Consider the following 16,171-nt stretch of genomic DNA (forward strand, 5'->3'; position numbering starts at 1 on the left):
TTTTATTCTTTTGTTTCCACACATATTTTTTTTTCATTTTTGAAATACATGAACAAAAAGACATAATGACAAAGAAACTAATGCATAGCCTTACCCTGGTAATGACTGCACCACAACGAGCTGTAGTGAGTCAGCATGTGCATGGGTATGTAACATGCAAGGTGGAAGAATGTAACAAATACCTAATACTGGCTGCACCACAGCAATGGCAATCATATTTTTTCCTCCGACAGTCTCCTGTTACTGTTGTAACCTTGACACACCTCCATTCTATTTATGTTCCATGGCAGTTTTCGTGAAAGTTATGCATTTAGGACACTTTACCACATGTGAATTCCCATGCAGTTAATGCAAGGCTGATGACAGAGGACAAAGGCATTTAAAAATTAAAACAACCAGATGACACTAAAAGTACCTTTTGTAAGTCCTTATTAGCCAAAAGTCAGCAATGGACAGTCATTTATTTTTGTTGGTAAGCCATTAAACCAGCGCCAGTGATAGAATTAATGCTAATATCACCAGGCAAAACATACACAAATTCATATGGTGTTATTCACTGGTTTAAAAAAAGAACTTGCATTTGTATAGCACCTTTCACAACCTCAGGATGTCCCAAAGCACTTTACAGCCAATTAAATATTTTTTTTTTGACTGTTGTAATATAGGAAACACAGCAGCCAATTTGCACACAGCAAGGTCCCACAAACAGCAAAGTGATAATGATCAGATAATCTGTTTTAGGGACAAATATTAAGCAGGAAACCAGAGAGAACACCCCTGCTCTTGTCCAAATCATGCCATGGGATCTTTTACATTCACCAAAGGGGGAAGACAGGGACTCAGTTTAACATCTCATCTGAAAGATAGCACCATCTGACAGTGAAGCACTCCCTCAGTACTATAGGGAGTATTGAACTAGTGGTCAAGAACCTACAACCTTCCAATATCAGAGGCAAGAGTGCTACCAACTGAGCCAAGGCTGACACCAAGGTTAGCAGGTGATTCCTAAATAAGCTTAATTTTAAAACATTGTTTTAAGACAATAACTAAAAAATAACATAATATCTAGAAAACTGTTACAATAACATTGCCTATAGAAGCATTTTCCTTTGAAAATTAGAATGTTTTCAAATTAGGGATTCACTGTGCGCCAATGCTGAGCACTTTGGAGTGATATTCAAATTGTTAAATAAGATCACATTGAACTGGAAGTGTCTTAACGTGATCTCCCCATGTGATGTGCAAATCCATCCTTTAAGTGTTCAAGGACTGTGTTGATAAAGTACTCAGGGTTTAATGTATAGTCAAAGATTCTGCTTTGATATGCAAATCTGCTCAATCATATTAGCCATACTTCTAAGGGAAAATGAAAGTCTAACTGTTGTTTCTGTTGAAAATACTTATATCTATATTGCATTACTGGATAAAATTTTATCTGCCAAACAGCTTTTTTTTCCAAACCAGTACTTTTTTTAATCATAGGAAATTTTTAAGAGTGAATGTCTGGTTGGAAAAATGTTACATTTAGAAGTCCTGAACTTTTGTCTCTATAACAGTGTTACATATCAGGGTCTGCCATATCTGTCTCCTTTTCACATGTGTTTCTTCAATTTCTCTGAAGGTAGACCCAGTTAACATTAGATGAGACAAAGTTTCCTTCAAACCGTATGCTTCATTCACAGTAAGGTGAAATATACAGAGCAATAGTTATGATCTGAGTTGGTTAGTTCAATTGATACAACTTGCCTTCACATAATGATATAGAAAATGAATGTGAGATACTATCCCACTTTGATGGGTTGTCTTTGATGGATCGAGTTACATCAAAACTACAGCATAGAAACAAGCCATTCAGCCCAACTGGTCTATGCTGGCATTTATGCTCCACCTGAGCCTCCTCCCTCCCTACTTCATCTACCCCTATCAGGATACCCTTCTATTCCTTTCTCCCTCATGTGCTTATCTAACTTCCTCTTAAATGCATCTATGCTATTTGCCTCAACTACTCCTTGTGGTAGCTCATTTCACATTCTTACCATTCTTTGGGTAAAGAAGTTTCTCCTGAATTCCCTACTGGATTTATTAGCGACAGTTTTATATTTATGACCTCTAGTTTTGGACTCTCCAACAAGCGGAAACATTTTCTCCACATCTTTTCTCCACCCTATCAGGCCTTATCATCATCTTAAAGACCTCTATCAGGTCACCTCTCAGCCTTCTCTTTTCTAGAGAAAAGAGCCCCAGCTTGTTCAACCTTTCCTGATAAGGATATTCTCTCAGTTCTGGTACCATCCTTGTGAATCTTTTTTGCACCTTCTCCAATGCCTCCAAACCCTTTTTATAATATGGAGACCAGAACTGTGCACCAAGCTGCACAGTTAGAACCTTGGTGTGTTCTAACCAAGGTTCTATACAAGTTTAACATAACTTCTTTGCTTTTCAATTCTATCCCTCTAGAAATGAACCCCAGTACTTGATTTGCCTTTTTATATCGCCTTATTAACCTGCGTCACTACTTTTAGTGATTTGTGTATCTGTACCTCCAGATCCCTTTGCTCCTCTATCCTATTTAGACTCTTATTATCCAAGCAGTATGTGGCCTCCTTATTCTTCCTACCAAAATGCACCACCTCACACTTGTCTATATTGAAATTCATTTGTCAATTACATGCCCATTCGGCAAGTTTGTTAATGTGCTCTTGCATTTTGACACATTCTTCCTTGTATTAACTACACCCCACAATTTGGTGTCATCCACAAATTTTGAAATTGTACTTCCGATTCCCGAGTCCAAATCATAAATGTAAATGCTGAACAATAGTGGTCCTAGCACCGATTCCTGTGGAACAGCACTTCCCACCTTTTGTCTTGCACCATCTTACTTAACTTAAACAAAATAACCTCTCTGCATTCTGTTTTACAGTCCTCGGGCAGAATTTCTCCTCCCTACAGCTTCCTGTCTTTCGCAGCCTGTGCAGTCTTGTTTTCAAAAGCTAGGCTGCCTCTTAAAATGTGTAAGATTGTGTTTTATTCCTGATTGTTCAAGAAAAGATCAAAACCCTCCCAACATAATGCACCAAATTGGCATGTTTGGTCTCTGGGATAAACAACTTCCGATTAGCATATTAATCACCCGTTGCCTGACTTAGGAATCACAGTCCATCCTTGGGTTTTCCTGAGAAGCTAACCCCTTAAAGGCAAGCTATAACTTCAAACATATTTTTAAAATAACTCATATCTCGATCTTTTCTGTGAAAAAATTATCAATTTTTGTTTCAAGATCATTGGATAGAAGCCAGATTATCAAGTTTTCTTCTATGATCTTCTTAACCTTTCACAGTAAAGAATTGCATATAATTTTATATACCAGTCTGTTTATTTTCACATAGAAAGTGTACTGTGTATAAAACTTTCAATATTCCGTATGAAAAATTGTATTGGTACATTACTTGATTTAATTGAAAATTTGAAAAGCTCATAATTCATATGCAAGGCAGGCACAAATGAATGATGACCTCATGAAATCAACCCAGAAATGTACTATTATTGGTGCAATATGCCATCAATTATGCGTCAGTTACTGTTTAACTGTGGGAACATAATAGCTGGATTTTGCTGTTAAAATAATGATGAGGCTAACAGCGCTCACTGTTATTTCTGTGCAAATCGATCAGCAACTTTCGGCGACCCCACATGCGCAGTTAAATGCAGAAATTCGGAAGTTGCTGTACCGTTTGCCCTGCTCCTCCGTAAGCTCCAGGAAGATGGCATCTTGCCACCTGGATCCCCATTCAAATGAATGGAACAGTGTGAAGTTCCTGCACTGACGTCGTAGATACGTAGATACATCAGAAAAAGTTAGGGCGTGTCCATTCTGATGTAAATACTCCATTAACGGTGTGGTAACTCTTAATGACTGCCAAACAATCTCTTTGGCACTGAAAATTAACTTTAACAAGTGTGGAGTCTCTTTCCTTTAGATTTTAATTGTTGTTGGATATTTTTTTTAAAATTAAATACATTTTTATTCTTTTACATTTTCTTTTCTTTCTGTCTCTTTTATCTCTGTCTCTTATTTCAATCTTTCTTACCCTCTCTTTATTTTGCTTACTGTACCTGATTTGACATTGAATTCACGATTCGAACTTACACTTCCTGGTTCAGTCTCTGCGTGGCTCAATAACATGCTTCATTCTGATTGGTTAAGGAGACAGACAGTTGCTTGCCCTGTTCACACAGGTCCCAGATGCCCTGGAGAGGTCGCTGTGCTTTTTGGCTCTCTAATTTTCAGGAACTTGCTGTGCAAAAGATCATAGAAAGTCGATTAGCAAGGGCAAGTCTAACGAATGGTGGGCACCGTTCATTTGCCACTTGCAGCAAAATCCGGCCCAATATTTAAAGTTTTGAAGCATAAGGAGAAGTGAGGTAGATTTCATAGAGATTACAATGAGATTTGAAGAATGTTGGCAGTTACACGATGAGGACGATAATGAGGTCCCAGTGCAGAGGAAGCAAGGTGGATGCTTCATAGGCTCTCTATGTCGATTTCGGCTGACGTTTCATTCTTCCTCCTCTGGATCTACTCATGATCACTGATGACTTCATAAAATTTAAAGCTACTCTGACTGCTCCTCTCATTTTGTGCAAACGACCTTCTCTACCAAGTGCTGTTGCATGCACCCTCTCAATCTCTCTCTTAAGCAACATTGGCTCAATCTACATTGTAGCTGTCCTGGTCCTCACTTCCACATCATCCTTCACCTCATCTAGCTCTTTAACAAAAACATTTTTCCTTCCTTTCAAGTAACAAAGACTGGAAGCGAAAGGAACTCTTGATTATCAGCCAATTCCCACTTTCCTCTTTCCCTTCACTTTTATCTGACCCTCCTCTTTCCACCTTTGCTCCTTGCCTAACTTCCATTATCTCCTCTGACCTTCCCCTTTCTGACCCTGAACAATCCACCCTCCACTTAATGCTGAGCTTCATCCCCCATGCCCTCACCTCAAAAAGTTTAGAGTTGGACGTAATGCTCAGTTCTTCTTCTGCCTTTACCTCCACATCTTCTGTTTCAGCCAAGAGGCTTCCTGTCATGAATGTGGCTCTTTCTCCTGTTTCTTTACTGCATCTTTAAATGTGGAAACACTGGCTAGAGTGGCAGAGGCGGCGGACCTGCGAGGAAACAGAGGCGGCAAGTGGTGGTACTGAAGGTGAGCCCCGAGGGGGTGAGTGGAGGTACTAAAGGTGAGCCCCGAGGCGGTGAGTGGTGGTACTAAAGGTGAGCCCCGAGGGAGCGAGCGGGGGTACTGAAGGTGAGCCCCGAGGGGGTGAGCGGAGGTACTAAAGGTGAGCCCCGAGGCGGGAAGTGGAGGTACTAAAGGTGAGCCCCGAGGCGGGGAGTGGTGGTACTAAAGGTGAGCCCCGAGGGGGTGAGTGGAGGTACTAAAGGTGAGCCACGAGGGGGTGAGTGGAGGTACTAAAGGTGAGCCCCGAGGGGGTGAGCGGGGGTACTAAAGGTGAGCCCCGAGGGAGCGAGCGGAGGTACTAAAGGTGAGCCCCGAGGCGGGGAGTGGGGGTACTAAAGGTGATCCCCGAGGGGGTGAGTGGAGGTACTAAAGGTGAGCCCCGAGGGGGTGAGTGGAGGTACTAAAGGTGAGCCCCGAGGGGGTGAGTGGAGGTACTAAAGGTGAGTCCCGAGGGGGTGAGTGGAGGTACTAAAGGTGAGCCCCGAGGGGGAGAGTGGAGGTACTGAAGGTGAGCCCCGAGGCAGGGAGCGGGGTGACTAAAGGTGAGCCCCGAGGCGGTGAACGGAGGTACTAAAGGTGAGCCCCGAGGCGGGGGGGCGATGGGCCGTACTAAAGGTGAGCCCCGAGGGGGTGAGTGGAGGTACTAAAGGTGAGCCCCGAGGGGGTGAGTGGAGGTACTAAAGGTGAGCCCCGAGGCGGTGAGCGGAGGTACTAAAGGTGAGCCCCGAGGCGGTGAGTGGGGGTACTAAAGGTGAGCCCCGAGGCGGTGAGTGGAGGTACTAAAGGTGAGCCCCGAGGCGGTGAGTGGAGGTACTAAAGGTGAGCCCCGAGGGGGTGAGTGGAGGTACTAAAGGTGAGCCCCGAGTGGGTGAGTGGAGGTACTAAAGGTGAGCCCCGAGTGGGTGAGTGGAGGTACTAAAGGTGAGCCCCGAGACGGTGAGTGGAGGTACTACAGGTGAGCCCCGAGGCGGTGAGTGGAGGTACTAAAGGTGAGCGCCGAGGGGGTGAGTGGAGGTACTAAAGGTGAGCCCCGAGGCGGTGAGCGGAGGTACTAAATGTGAGCTCCGAGACGGTGAGTGGAGGGACTAAAGGTGAGCCCCGAGGGGGTGAGCGGAGGTACTAAAGGTGAGCCCCGAGGGGGTGAGTGGAGGTACTAAAGGTGAGCCCCGAGGCGGTGAGTGGAGGTACTAAAGGTGAGCCCCGAGGCGGTGAGTGGAGATACTAAAGGTGAGCCCCGAGGGGGTGAGTGGAGGTACTAAAGGTGAGCCCCGAGGGGGTGAGTGGAGGTACTAAAGGTGAGCCCCGAGGCAGGGAGTGGAGGTACTAAAGGTGAGCTCCGAGACGGTGAGTGGACGTACTAAAGGTGAGCCCCGAGGGGGTGAGTGGAGGTACTAAAGGTGAGCTCCGAGGGGGTGAGTGGAGGTACTAAAGGTGAGCCCCGAGGGGGTGAGTGGAGGTACTAAAGGTGAGCCCCGAGGGGGTGAGTGGAGGTACTAAAAGTGAGCCCCGAGGGGGTGAGTGGAGGTACTAAAGGTGAGCCCCGAGGGGGTGAGTGGAGGTACTAAAGGTGAGCCCCGAGAGGGTGAGAGGAGGTACTAAAGGTGAGCCCCGAGGCGGTGAGTGGAGGTACTAAAGGTGAGCCCCGAGGGGGTGAGCGGGGGTACTAAAGGTGAGCCCCGAGGCGGTGAGTGGAGGTACTAAAGGTGAGCCCCGAGGGGGTGAGTGGAGGTACTAAAGGTGAGCCCCGAGGGGGTGAGTGGAGGTACTAAAGGTGAGCCCCGAGGCGGTGAGTGGAGGTACTAAAGGTGAGCCCCGAGTGGGTGAGTGGAGGTACTAAAGGTGAGCCCCGAGGCGGTGAGTGGAGGTACTAAAGGTGAGCCCCGAGGGGGTGAGTGGAGGTACAAAAGGTGAGCTCCGAGACGGTGAGTGGACGTACTAAAGGTGAGCCCCGAGGGGGTGAGTGGAGGTACTAAAGGTGAGCCCCGAGGGGGTGAGTGGAGGTACTAAAGGTGAGCCCCGAGGGGGTGAGTGGAGGTACTAAAGGTGAGCCCCGAGGCGGTGAGTGGAGGTACTAAAGGTGAGCCCCGAGGGGGTGAGTGGAGGTACAAAAGGTGAGCTCCGAGACGATGAGTGGAGGTACTAAAGGTGAGCCCCGAGGGGGTGAGTGGAGGTACTAAAGGTGAGCCCCGAGGCGGGGAGTGGAGGTACTAAAGGTGAGCTCCGAGACGGTGAGTGGAGGTACTAAAGGTGAGCCCCGAGGCGGTGAGTGGAGGTACTAAAGGTGAGCCCCGAGGCTGTGAGTGGAGGTGCTAAAGGTGAGCCCCGAGGGGGTGAGCGGAGGTACTGAAGGTGAGCCCCGAGGGGGTGAGCGGAGGTACTAAAGGTGAGTCCCGAGGGGGTGAGTGGAGGTACTAAAGGTGAGCCCCGAGGGGGTGAGTGGAGGTACTAAAGGTGAGCCCCGAGGCGGGCAGTGGAGGTACGAAAGGTGAGCCCCGAGGGGGTGAGTGGAGGTACTAAAGGTGAGCCTCGAGGCGGTGAGTGGAGGTACTAAAGTTGAGCCCCGAGGCGGGGAGTGGTGGTACTAAAGGTGAGCCCCGAGGGGGTGAGTGGAGGTACTAAAGGTGAGCCCCGAGGGGGTGAGCGGAGGTACTAAAGGTGAGCCCCGAGGGGGTGAGTGGAGGTACTAAAGGTGAGCCCCGAGGGGGTGAGCGGGGGTACTAAAGGTGAGCCCCGAGGGGGTGAGTGAAGGTACTAAAGGTGAGCCCCGAGGGGGTGAGGGGAGGTACTAAAGGTGAGCCCCGAGGGGGTGAGTGAAGTTACTAAAGGTGAGCCCCGAGGGGGTGAGTGAAGGTACTAAAGGTGAGCCCCGAGGCGGTGAGTGGAGGTACTAAAGGTGAGCCCCGAGGGGGTGAGTGAAGGTACTAAAGGTGAGCCCCAAGGGGGTGAGTGGAGGTACTAAAGGTGAGCCCCGAGGGGGTGAGCGGAGGTACTAAAGGTGAGCCCCGAGGCGGTGAGTGGAGGTACTAAAGGTGAGCCCCGAGGGGGTGAGTGGAGGTACTAAAGGTGAGCCCCGAGGGGGTGAGTGGAGGTACTAAAGGTGAGCCCCGAGACGGTGAGTGGACGTACTAAAGGTGAGCCCCGAGGCGGTGAGTGGAGGTACTAAAGGTTAGTCCCGAGGGGGTGAGTGGAGGTACTAAAGGTGAGCCCCGAGGGGGTGAGTGGAGGTACTAAAGGTGAGCCCCGAGGGGGTGAGTGGAGGTACTAAAGGTGAGCCCCGAGGGCGTGAGTGGAGGTACTAATGGTGAGCCCCGAGGGGGGAGTGGAGGTACTAAAGGTGAGCCCCGAGGGGGGAGTGGAGGTACTAAAGGTGAGCCCCGAGGGGGTGAGCGGAGGTACTAAAGGTGAGCCCCGAGGGGGTGAGTGGAGGTACTAAAGGTGAGCCCCGAGGGGGTGAGCGGAGGTACTAAAGGTGAGCCCCGAGGCGGGGAGTGGAGGTACTAAAGGTGAGCCCCGAGGGGGTGAGTGGAGGTACTAAAGGTGAGCCCCAAGGGGGGAGTGGAGGTACTAAAGGTGAGCCCCGAGGGGGTGAGCGGAGGTACTAAAGGTGAGCCCCGAGGGGGTGAGTGGAGGTACTAAAGGTGAGCCCCGAGGGGGTGAGTGGAGGTACTAAAGGTGAGCCCCAAGGCGGGGAGTGGAGGTACTAAAGGTGAGCCCCGAGGGGGTGAGTGGAGGTACTAAAGGTGAGCCCCGAGGGGGTGAGTGGAGGTACTAAAGGTGAGCCCCGAGGGGGTGAGTGGAGGTACTAAAGGTGAGCCCCGAGACGGTGAGTGGAGGTACTAAAGGTGAGCCCCGAGGGGGTGAGTGGAGGTACTAAAGGTGAGCCCCGAGGGGGTGAGTGGAGATACTAAAGGTGAGCCCCGAGGGGGTGAGTGGAGGTACTAAAGGTGAGCCCCGAGGCGGTGAGTGGAGGTACTAAAGGTGAGCCCCGAGGGGGTGAGGGGAGGTACTAAAGGTGAGCCCCGAGGCGGTGAGTGGAGGTACTAAAGGTGAGCCCCGAGGCGGTGAGTGGAGGTACTAAAGGTGAGCCCCGAGGCGGTGAGTGGAGGTACTAAAGGTGAGCCCCGAGGGGGTGAGGGGAGGTACTAAAGGTGAGCCCCGAGGCGGTGAGTGGAGGTACTAAAGGTGAGCCCCGAGGCGGTGAGTGGAGGTACTAAAGGTGAGCCCCGAGGCGGTGAGTGGAGGTACAAAAGGTGAGCCCCGAGGCGGTGAGCGGAGGTACTAAAGGTGAGCCCCGAGGCGGTGAGTGGAGGTACTAAAGGTGAGCCCCGAGGGGGGAGTGGAGGTACTAAAGGTGAGCCCCGAGGCGGGGAGCGGGGGTACTAAAGTTGAGCCCCGAGGCGGGGAGTGGAGGTACTAAAGGTGAGCCCCGAGGGGGTGAGTGGAGGTACTAAAGGTGAGCCCCGAGGGGGGAGTGGAGGTACTAAAGGTGAGCCCCGAGGCGGGGAGCGGGGGTACTAAAGTTGAGCCCCGAGGCGGGGAGTGGAGGTACTAAAGGTGAGCCCCGAGGCTGTGAGTGGAGGTGCTAAAGGTGAGCCCCGAGGGGGTGAGCGGAGGTACTGAAGGTGAGCCCCGAGGGGGTGAGCGGAGGTACTAAAGGTGAGTCCCGAGGGGGTGAGTGGAGGTACTAAAGGTGAGCCCCGAGGGGGTGAGTGGAGGTACTAAAGGTGAGCCCCGAGGCGGGCAGTGGAGGTACGAAAGGTGAGCCCCGAGGGGGTGAGTGGAGGTACTAAAGGTGAGCCTCGAGGCGGTGAGTGGAGGTACTAAAGTTGAGCCCCGAGGCGGGGAGTGGTGGTACTAAAGGTGAGCCCCGAGGGGGTGAGTGGAGGTACTAAAGGTGAGCCCCGAGGGGGTGAGCGGAGGTACTAAAGGTGAGCCCCGAGGCGGGGAGCGGAGGTACTAAAGGTGAGCCCCGAGGGGGTGAGTGGAGGTACTAAAGGTGAGCCCCGAGGCGGGGAGCGGGGGTACTAAAGTTGAGCCCCGAGGCGGGGAGTGGAGGTACTAAAGGTGAGCCCCGAGGCGGGGAGTGGAGGTACTAAAGGTGAGCCCCGAGGCGGGGAGTGGAGGTACTAAAGGTGAGCCCCGAGGCGGGGAGTGGAGGTACTAAAGGTGAGCCCCGAGGGGGGAGTGGAGGTACTAAAGGTGAGCCCCGAGGCGGGGAGCGGGGGTACTAAAGTTCAGCCCCGAGGCGGGGAGTGGAGGTACTAAAGGTGAGCCCCGAGGCGGTGAATGGAGGTACTAAAGGTGAGCCCCGAGGCGGTGAGTGGAGGTACTAAAGGTGAGTCCCGAGTGGTTGAGTGGAGGTACTAAAGTTGAGCCCCGAGGGGGTGAGTGGAGGTACTAAAGGTGAGCCCCGAGGGGGTGAGTGGAGGTACTAAAGGTGAGCCCCGAGGGGGTGAGCGGAGGTACTAAAGGTGAGCCCCGAGGCGGTGAGTGGAGGTACTAAAGATGAGCCCCGAGGTGGGGGGCCGATGGGCCGTACTAAAGATGAGCCCCGAGGCGGGGGGGGGCGATGGGCCGTACTAAAGGTGAGCCCCGAGGCGGGGGGCCGGTGGGCCGTACTAAAGGCGAGCCCCAAGGCGGGGAGCGGGGGTACTAAAGTTGAGCCCCGAGGCGGTGAGCGGGGGTACTAAAGATGAGCCCCGAGGTGGGGGGCCGATGGGCCGTACTAAAGATGAGCCCCGAGGCGGGGGGGGGCCGCGATGGGCCGTACTAAAGGTGAGCCCCGAGGCGGGGGGCCGATGGGCCGTACTAAAGGTGAGCCCCGAGGCGGGGGGGCGATGGGCCGTACTAAAGGTGAGCCCCGAGGCGGGGGGGCGATGGGCCGTACTAAAGGTGAGCCCCGAGGCGGTTTACAAATCCAGGTCCCGGGAGAGGGAAGCAAAAAGTATTCATAGTGTGACGTCACCAAAAAGCAGGTTAGTGATTGTTTGGTGAGTATTTTCTTTCTCAATCTTTCGACACTCATATTTAGTGGTTACTACGGTCTCTTTGTGTAGTGGGGACGACTGTTAAGCAGGGCCCCTTGAGTATTCCACTTAATTCCAGTATGATTGGTGGGATCCATTTAATTTTAATTTAATTTAAATCAATTAAAGGGTATGTCATGGCAGGACAGCTCGGCCCCGTGGCATGCTCCTCCTGCTCTATGTGGGAAATCAGGGACACTTTCTGTGTCCCTGACGACCATGTGTGCGGGAAGTGTATCCAGCTGCAGCTACTGACAAACCGCATTGCGGCACTGGAGCTGCGGATGGATACATACTGGTGCATTCGCGATGCTGAGAACCACGTGGATAGCACGTTTAGCGAGTTGGTCACACCACAGGTAAAGGGTATACAGGCAGGAAGTGAATGGGTGACCACCAGGCAGAGTAAGAGGTGCAGGCAGGCAGTGCAGGGGTCCCCTGTGGCCATCCCCCTCTCGAACAGATATACCACTTTGGATACTGTTGCGGGGGATGACTTATCAGGGGAAGGCAGCAGCAGCCAACTTCCTGGCACCATGGGTGGCTCTGCTGCACAGGCTGGGAGGAAAAATAGCGGAAGAGCTATAGTGATAGGGGACTCAATTGTGAGGGCAATAGATAGGCGTTTCTGCGGCCGCAACCGAGGCTCCAGGATGGTGTGTTGCCTCCCTGGTGCAAGGGTCAAGGACGTCTCGGAGCGGAGCTACAGAACATTTTGGAGGGGAGGACGAATAGCCAGCTGTCGTGGTGCACATAGGCACCAACGATACAGGTAAAAAAGGGGATGAGGTCCTAAAAGCAGAATATAGGGAGTTAGGAGGTAAGTTAAAAAATAGGACCTCAAAGGTAGTAATCTCAGGATTGCTACCAATGCCACGTGCTAGTCAGAGTAGAAATAGGAGGATATTTCAAATGAACACGTGGCTAGAGGAATGGTGCAAGGGGGAGGGATTCAAATTCCTGGGACACTGGAAACGGTTCTGGGGGAGGTGGGACCAGTACAAACCGGACGGTCTGCACCTGGGCAGGGCCGGGACCGCTGTCCTAGGAGGAGTGTTTGCTAGTGCTGTTGGGGAGGGTTTAAACTAAAGTGGCAGGGGGTTGGGAACCTGAGCAGGGAGAGAGAGGAAAGCGTAACAGGAAGGGACAGAAGGTATGGAGTAATAGGTAAAGTGTTAAAAAAGGAAAAAGCAGGAACTAAGCGTCACAAAACAGATTTGAAAGTTCTTTATCTGAATGCACGTAGCATTCGTAATAAAATGGACGAGTTAACGGCACAAATAACTACGTATGGGTATGATCTTGTGGCCATTACAGAAACATGGCTGCAGGGTGACAACGACTGGGAATTAAATATGCCAGGGTATTTAACAATCAGGAAGGACAGGCAGGAAGGAAGGGGAGGTGGGGTGGCTATGTTAATAAAGGAAGGAATCACTGTAATACAGAGAAATGATATTGGGACAAAGCATCAAGATAATGAAACAGTTTGGGTGGAGATAAGGAATAATAAGGGAAAAAAAACATTAGTGGGCGTAGTATATAGGCCTCCTAATAGTTGCAACTCTGCTGGAAGAAGTATTAATCAGGAGATAGTCGGGGCATGTAATAAGGGAACAGCCATAATTATGGGGGATTTTAATTATCATATTAACTGGACAAATCAAATTGGGCAGAGCAGCCTTGAGGACGAGTTCATTGAGTGCATCAGGGATGGATTTCTTGAGCAGTATGTAACTGATCCTACAAGGGGGCAGGCAACCTTGGACCTGGTCCTGTGTAATGAGTCAGGATTAATTAATAATGTCCTAGTTAAGGATCCCCTTGGAACGAGCGACCACAACATGGTTGAATTCCATATCCAATTAGAGGGTGAAAAGGTTGATTCTCAAACAAGCGTACTGAGCTTGAATAAAGGAGACTATGATGGTATGAGAGCGGAATTGATTAAAGTGGACTGGGAAAATAGATTAAAGGGTAAGACGGTACATGAGCAGTGGTGTTCATTTAGGGAGTTATTTTACAACTTTCAAAATAAATATATTCCACTGAGGAAAAAAGGGTGTAAAAGAAATGACAGCCACCCGTGGCTAAGTAAAGAAATCAAGGATAGTATCCGACTAAAAACAAGGACATATAAGGTAGCCAAACTTAGTGGGAGGATAGAAGATTGGGAATTCTTCAAAAGACAGCAAAAAGTAACTAAAGGATTGATTAAGAAAGGGAAGTTAGATTATGAAAAGAAATTAGCAAAAAATATAAAAACAGATAGCAAGAGTTTCTATAGTTATATGAAAAGAAAAAGGGTGGCTAAGGCAAACATAGGTCCCTTAGAGGATGAGACCGGGAAATTAATGGTGGGAAACATGGAGATGGCAAAAATGCTGAACACATATTTTGTTTCAGTCTTTACAGTAGAGGACACTAAGAATATCCCAACACTGGACAAACAGGGGACTCTCGGGGGGGAGGAGCTAAATACGATTAAAATCACTCAAGAGATGGTACTCAGTAAAATAATGGGACTCAAGGCGGATAAATCCCCTGGACCTGATGGCTTCCATCCTAGGGTCTTGAGGGAAGTGGCAGTAGGGATTGTGGATGCTTTGGTGATAGTTTTCCAAAATTCCCTGGACTCAGGAGAGGTCCCGGCAGATTGGAAAACTGCTAATGTAACACCGTTATTTAAAAAGGGTAGTAGGCGGAAGGCTGGAAATTATAGGCCAGTTAGCTTAACATCTGTGGTGGGTAAAATTTTGGAGTCTATTATTAAGGAGACAGTAACGGAACATTTAGATAAGCATAATTTAATAGGACAAAGTCAGCATGGCTTTATGAAGGGGAAGTCATGTCTGACAAATTTGCTTGAGTTCTTCGAGGATATAACGTATAGGGTGGATAAAGGGGAACCAGTGGACGTAGTGTGTTTAGACTTCCAGAAGGCATTCGACAAGGTGCCACATAAAAGATTATTACTTAAGATAAAAAATCACGGGATTGGGGGTAATATTCTGGCATGGGTGGAGGATTGGTTATCAAACAGGAAGCAGAGAGTTGGGATAAATGGTTCATTTTCGGACTGGCAACCAGTAACCAGTGGTGTTCCACAGGGGTCGGTGCTGGGTCCCCAACTCTTTACAATCTATATTAACGATTTGGAGGAGGGGACCGAGTGCAACATATCAAAATTTGCAGATGATACAAAGATGGGAGGGAAAGTAGAGAGTGAGGAGGACATAAAAAACCTGCAAGGGGATATAGACAGGCTGGGTGAGTGGGCGGAGATTTGGCAGATGCAATATAATATTGGAAAATGTGAGGTTATGCACTTTGGCAGGAAAAATCAGAGAGCAAGTTATTTTCTTAATGGCGAGAGACTGGAAAGTACTGCAGTACAAAGGGATCTGGGGGTCCTAGTGCAAGAAAATCAAAAAGTTGGTATGCAGGTGCAGCAGGTGATCAAGAAAGCCAACGGAATGTTGGCTTTTATTGCTAGGGGGATAGAATATAAAAACAAGGAGGTATTGCTGCAGTTATATAGGGTATTGGTGAGACCGCACCTGGAATACTGCATACAGTTTTGGTCTCCATACTTAAGAAAAGACATACTTGCTCTCGAGGCAGTACAAAGAAGGTTCACTCGGTTAATCCCGGGGATGAGGGGGTGGACATATGAGGAGAGGTTGAGTAGATTGGGACTCTACTCATTGGAGTTCAGAAGAATGAGAGGCGATCTTATTGAAACATATAAGATTGTGAAGGGTCTTGATCGGGTGGATGCAGTAAGGATGTTCCCAAAGATGGGTGAAACTAGAACTAGGGGGCATAATCTTAGAATAAGGGGCTGCTCTTTCAAAACTGAGATGAGGAGAAACTTCTTCACTCAGAGGGTGGTAGGTCTGTGGAATTTGCTGCCCCAGGAAGCTGTGGAAGCTACATCATTAGATAAATTTAAAACAGAAATAGACAGTTTCCTAGAAGTAAAGGGAATTAGGGGTTATGGGGAGCGGGCAGGAAATTGGACATGAAGCTGAGTTCGGATCGGTCAATGCCCTGTGGGTGGCGGAGAGGGCCCAGGGGCTATGTGGCCGGGTCCTGCTCCGACTTGTGTTCTTTAGATTTGTGGTTGGGATCAGATCAGCCATGATCTTATTGAATGGCGGAGCAGGCTCGAGGGGCCGATTGGCCTACTCCTGCTCCAATTTCTTATGTTCTTATGTTCTTATGTTCTTAACACGTGGCTAGAGGAGTGGTGCAAGGAGGAGGGATTCAAATTCCTGGGGCATTGAAACCGGTTCTGGGGGAGGTGGGACCAGTACAAAGCGGATGGTCTGCACCTGGGCAGGGCCGGGACCGCTGTCCGAGGGGGAGTGTTTGCTAGTGCTGTTGAGGGGGGTTTAAACTAAAGTGGCAGGGGGTTGGGAACCTGAGCAGGGAGAAAGAGGATAGCGTGTCAGGAAGGGACAGAAGGTATGGAGTAAAAGATAAAGTGTTAAAAAAGGAAAAAGCAGGAACTAAGTGTCACAAAATATATTTGAAAGTTCTTTATCTGAATGCACGTAGCATTCGTAACAAAATGGACGAGTTAACGGCACAAATAACTACGTATGGGTATGATCTTGTGGCCATTACAGAAACATGGCTGCAGGGTGACAACGACTGGGAATTAAATATGCCAGGGTATTTAACAATCAGGAAGGACAGGCAGGAAGGAAGGGGAGGTGGGGTGGCTATGTTAATAAAGGAAGGAATCACTGTAATAGAGAGAAATGATATTGGGACAAAGGATCAGGATAATGAAACAGTTTGGGTAGAGATAAGGAATAATAAGGAGAAAAAAACACCAGTGGGCGTAGTATATAGGTCTCCTAATAGTTGCAACTCTGCTGGAAGAAGTATTA

The sequence above is a fragment of the Heptranchias perlo genome, chromosome 12, assembly GCF_035084215.1.
Source record: "Heptranchias perlo isolate sHepPer1 chromosome 12, sHepPer1.hap1, whole genome shotgun sequence".
NCBI classification, from domain to species: Eukaryota; Metazoa; Chordata; class Chondrichthyes; order Hexanchiformes; family Hexanchidae; genus Heptranchias; species Heptranchias perlo.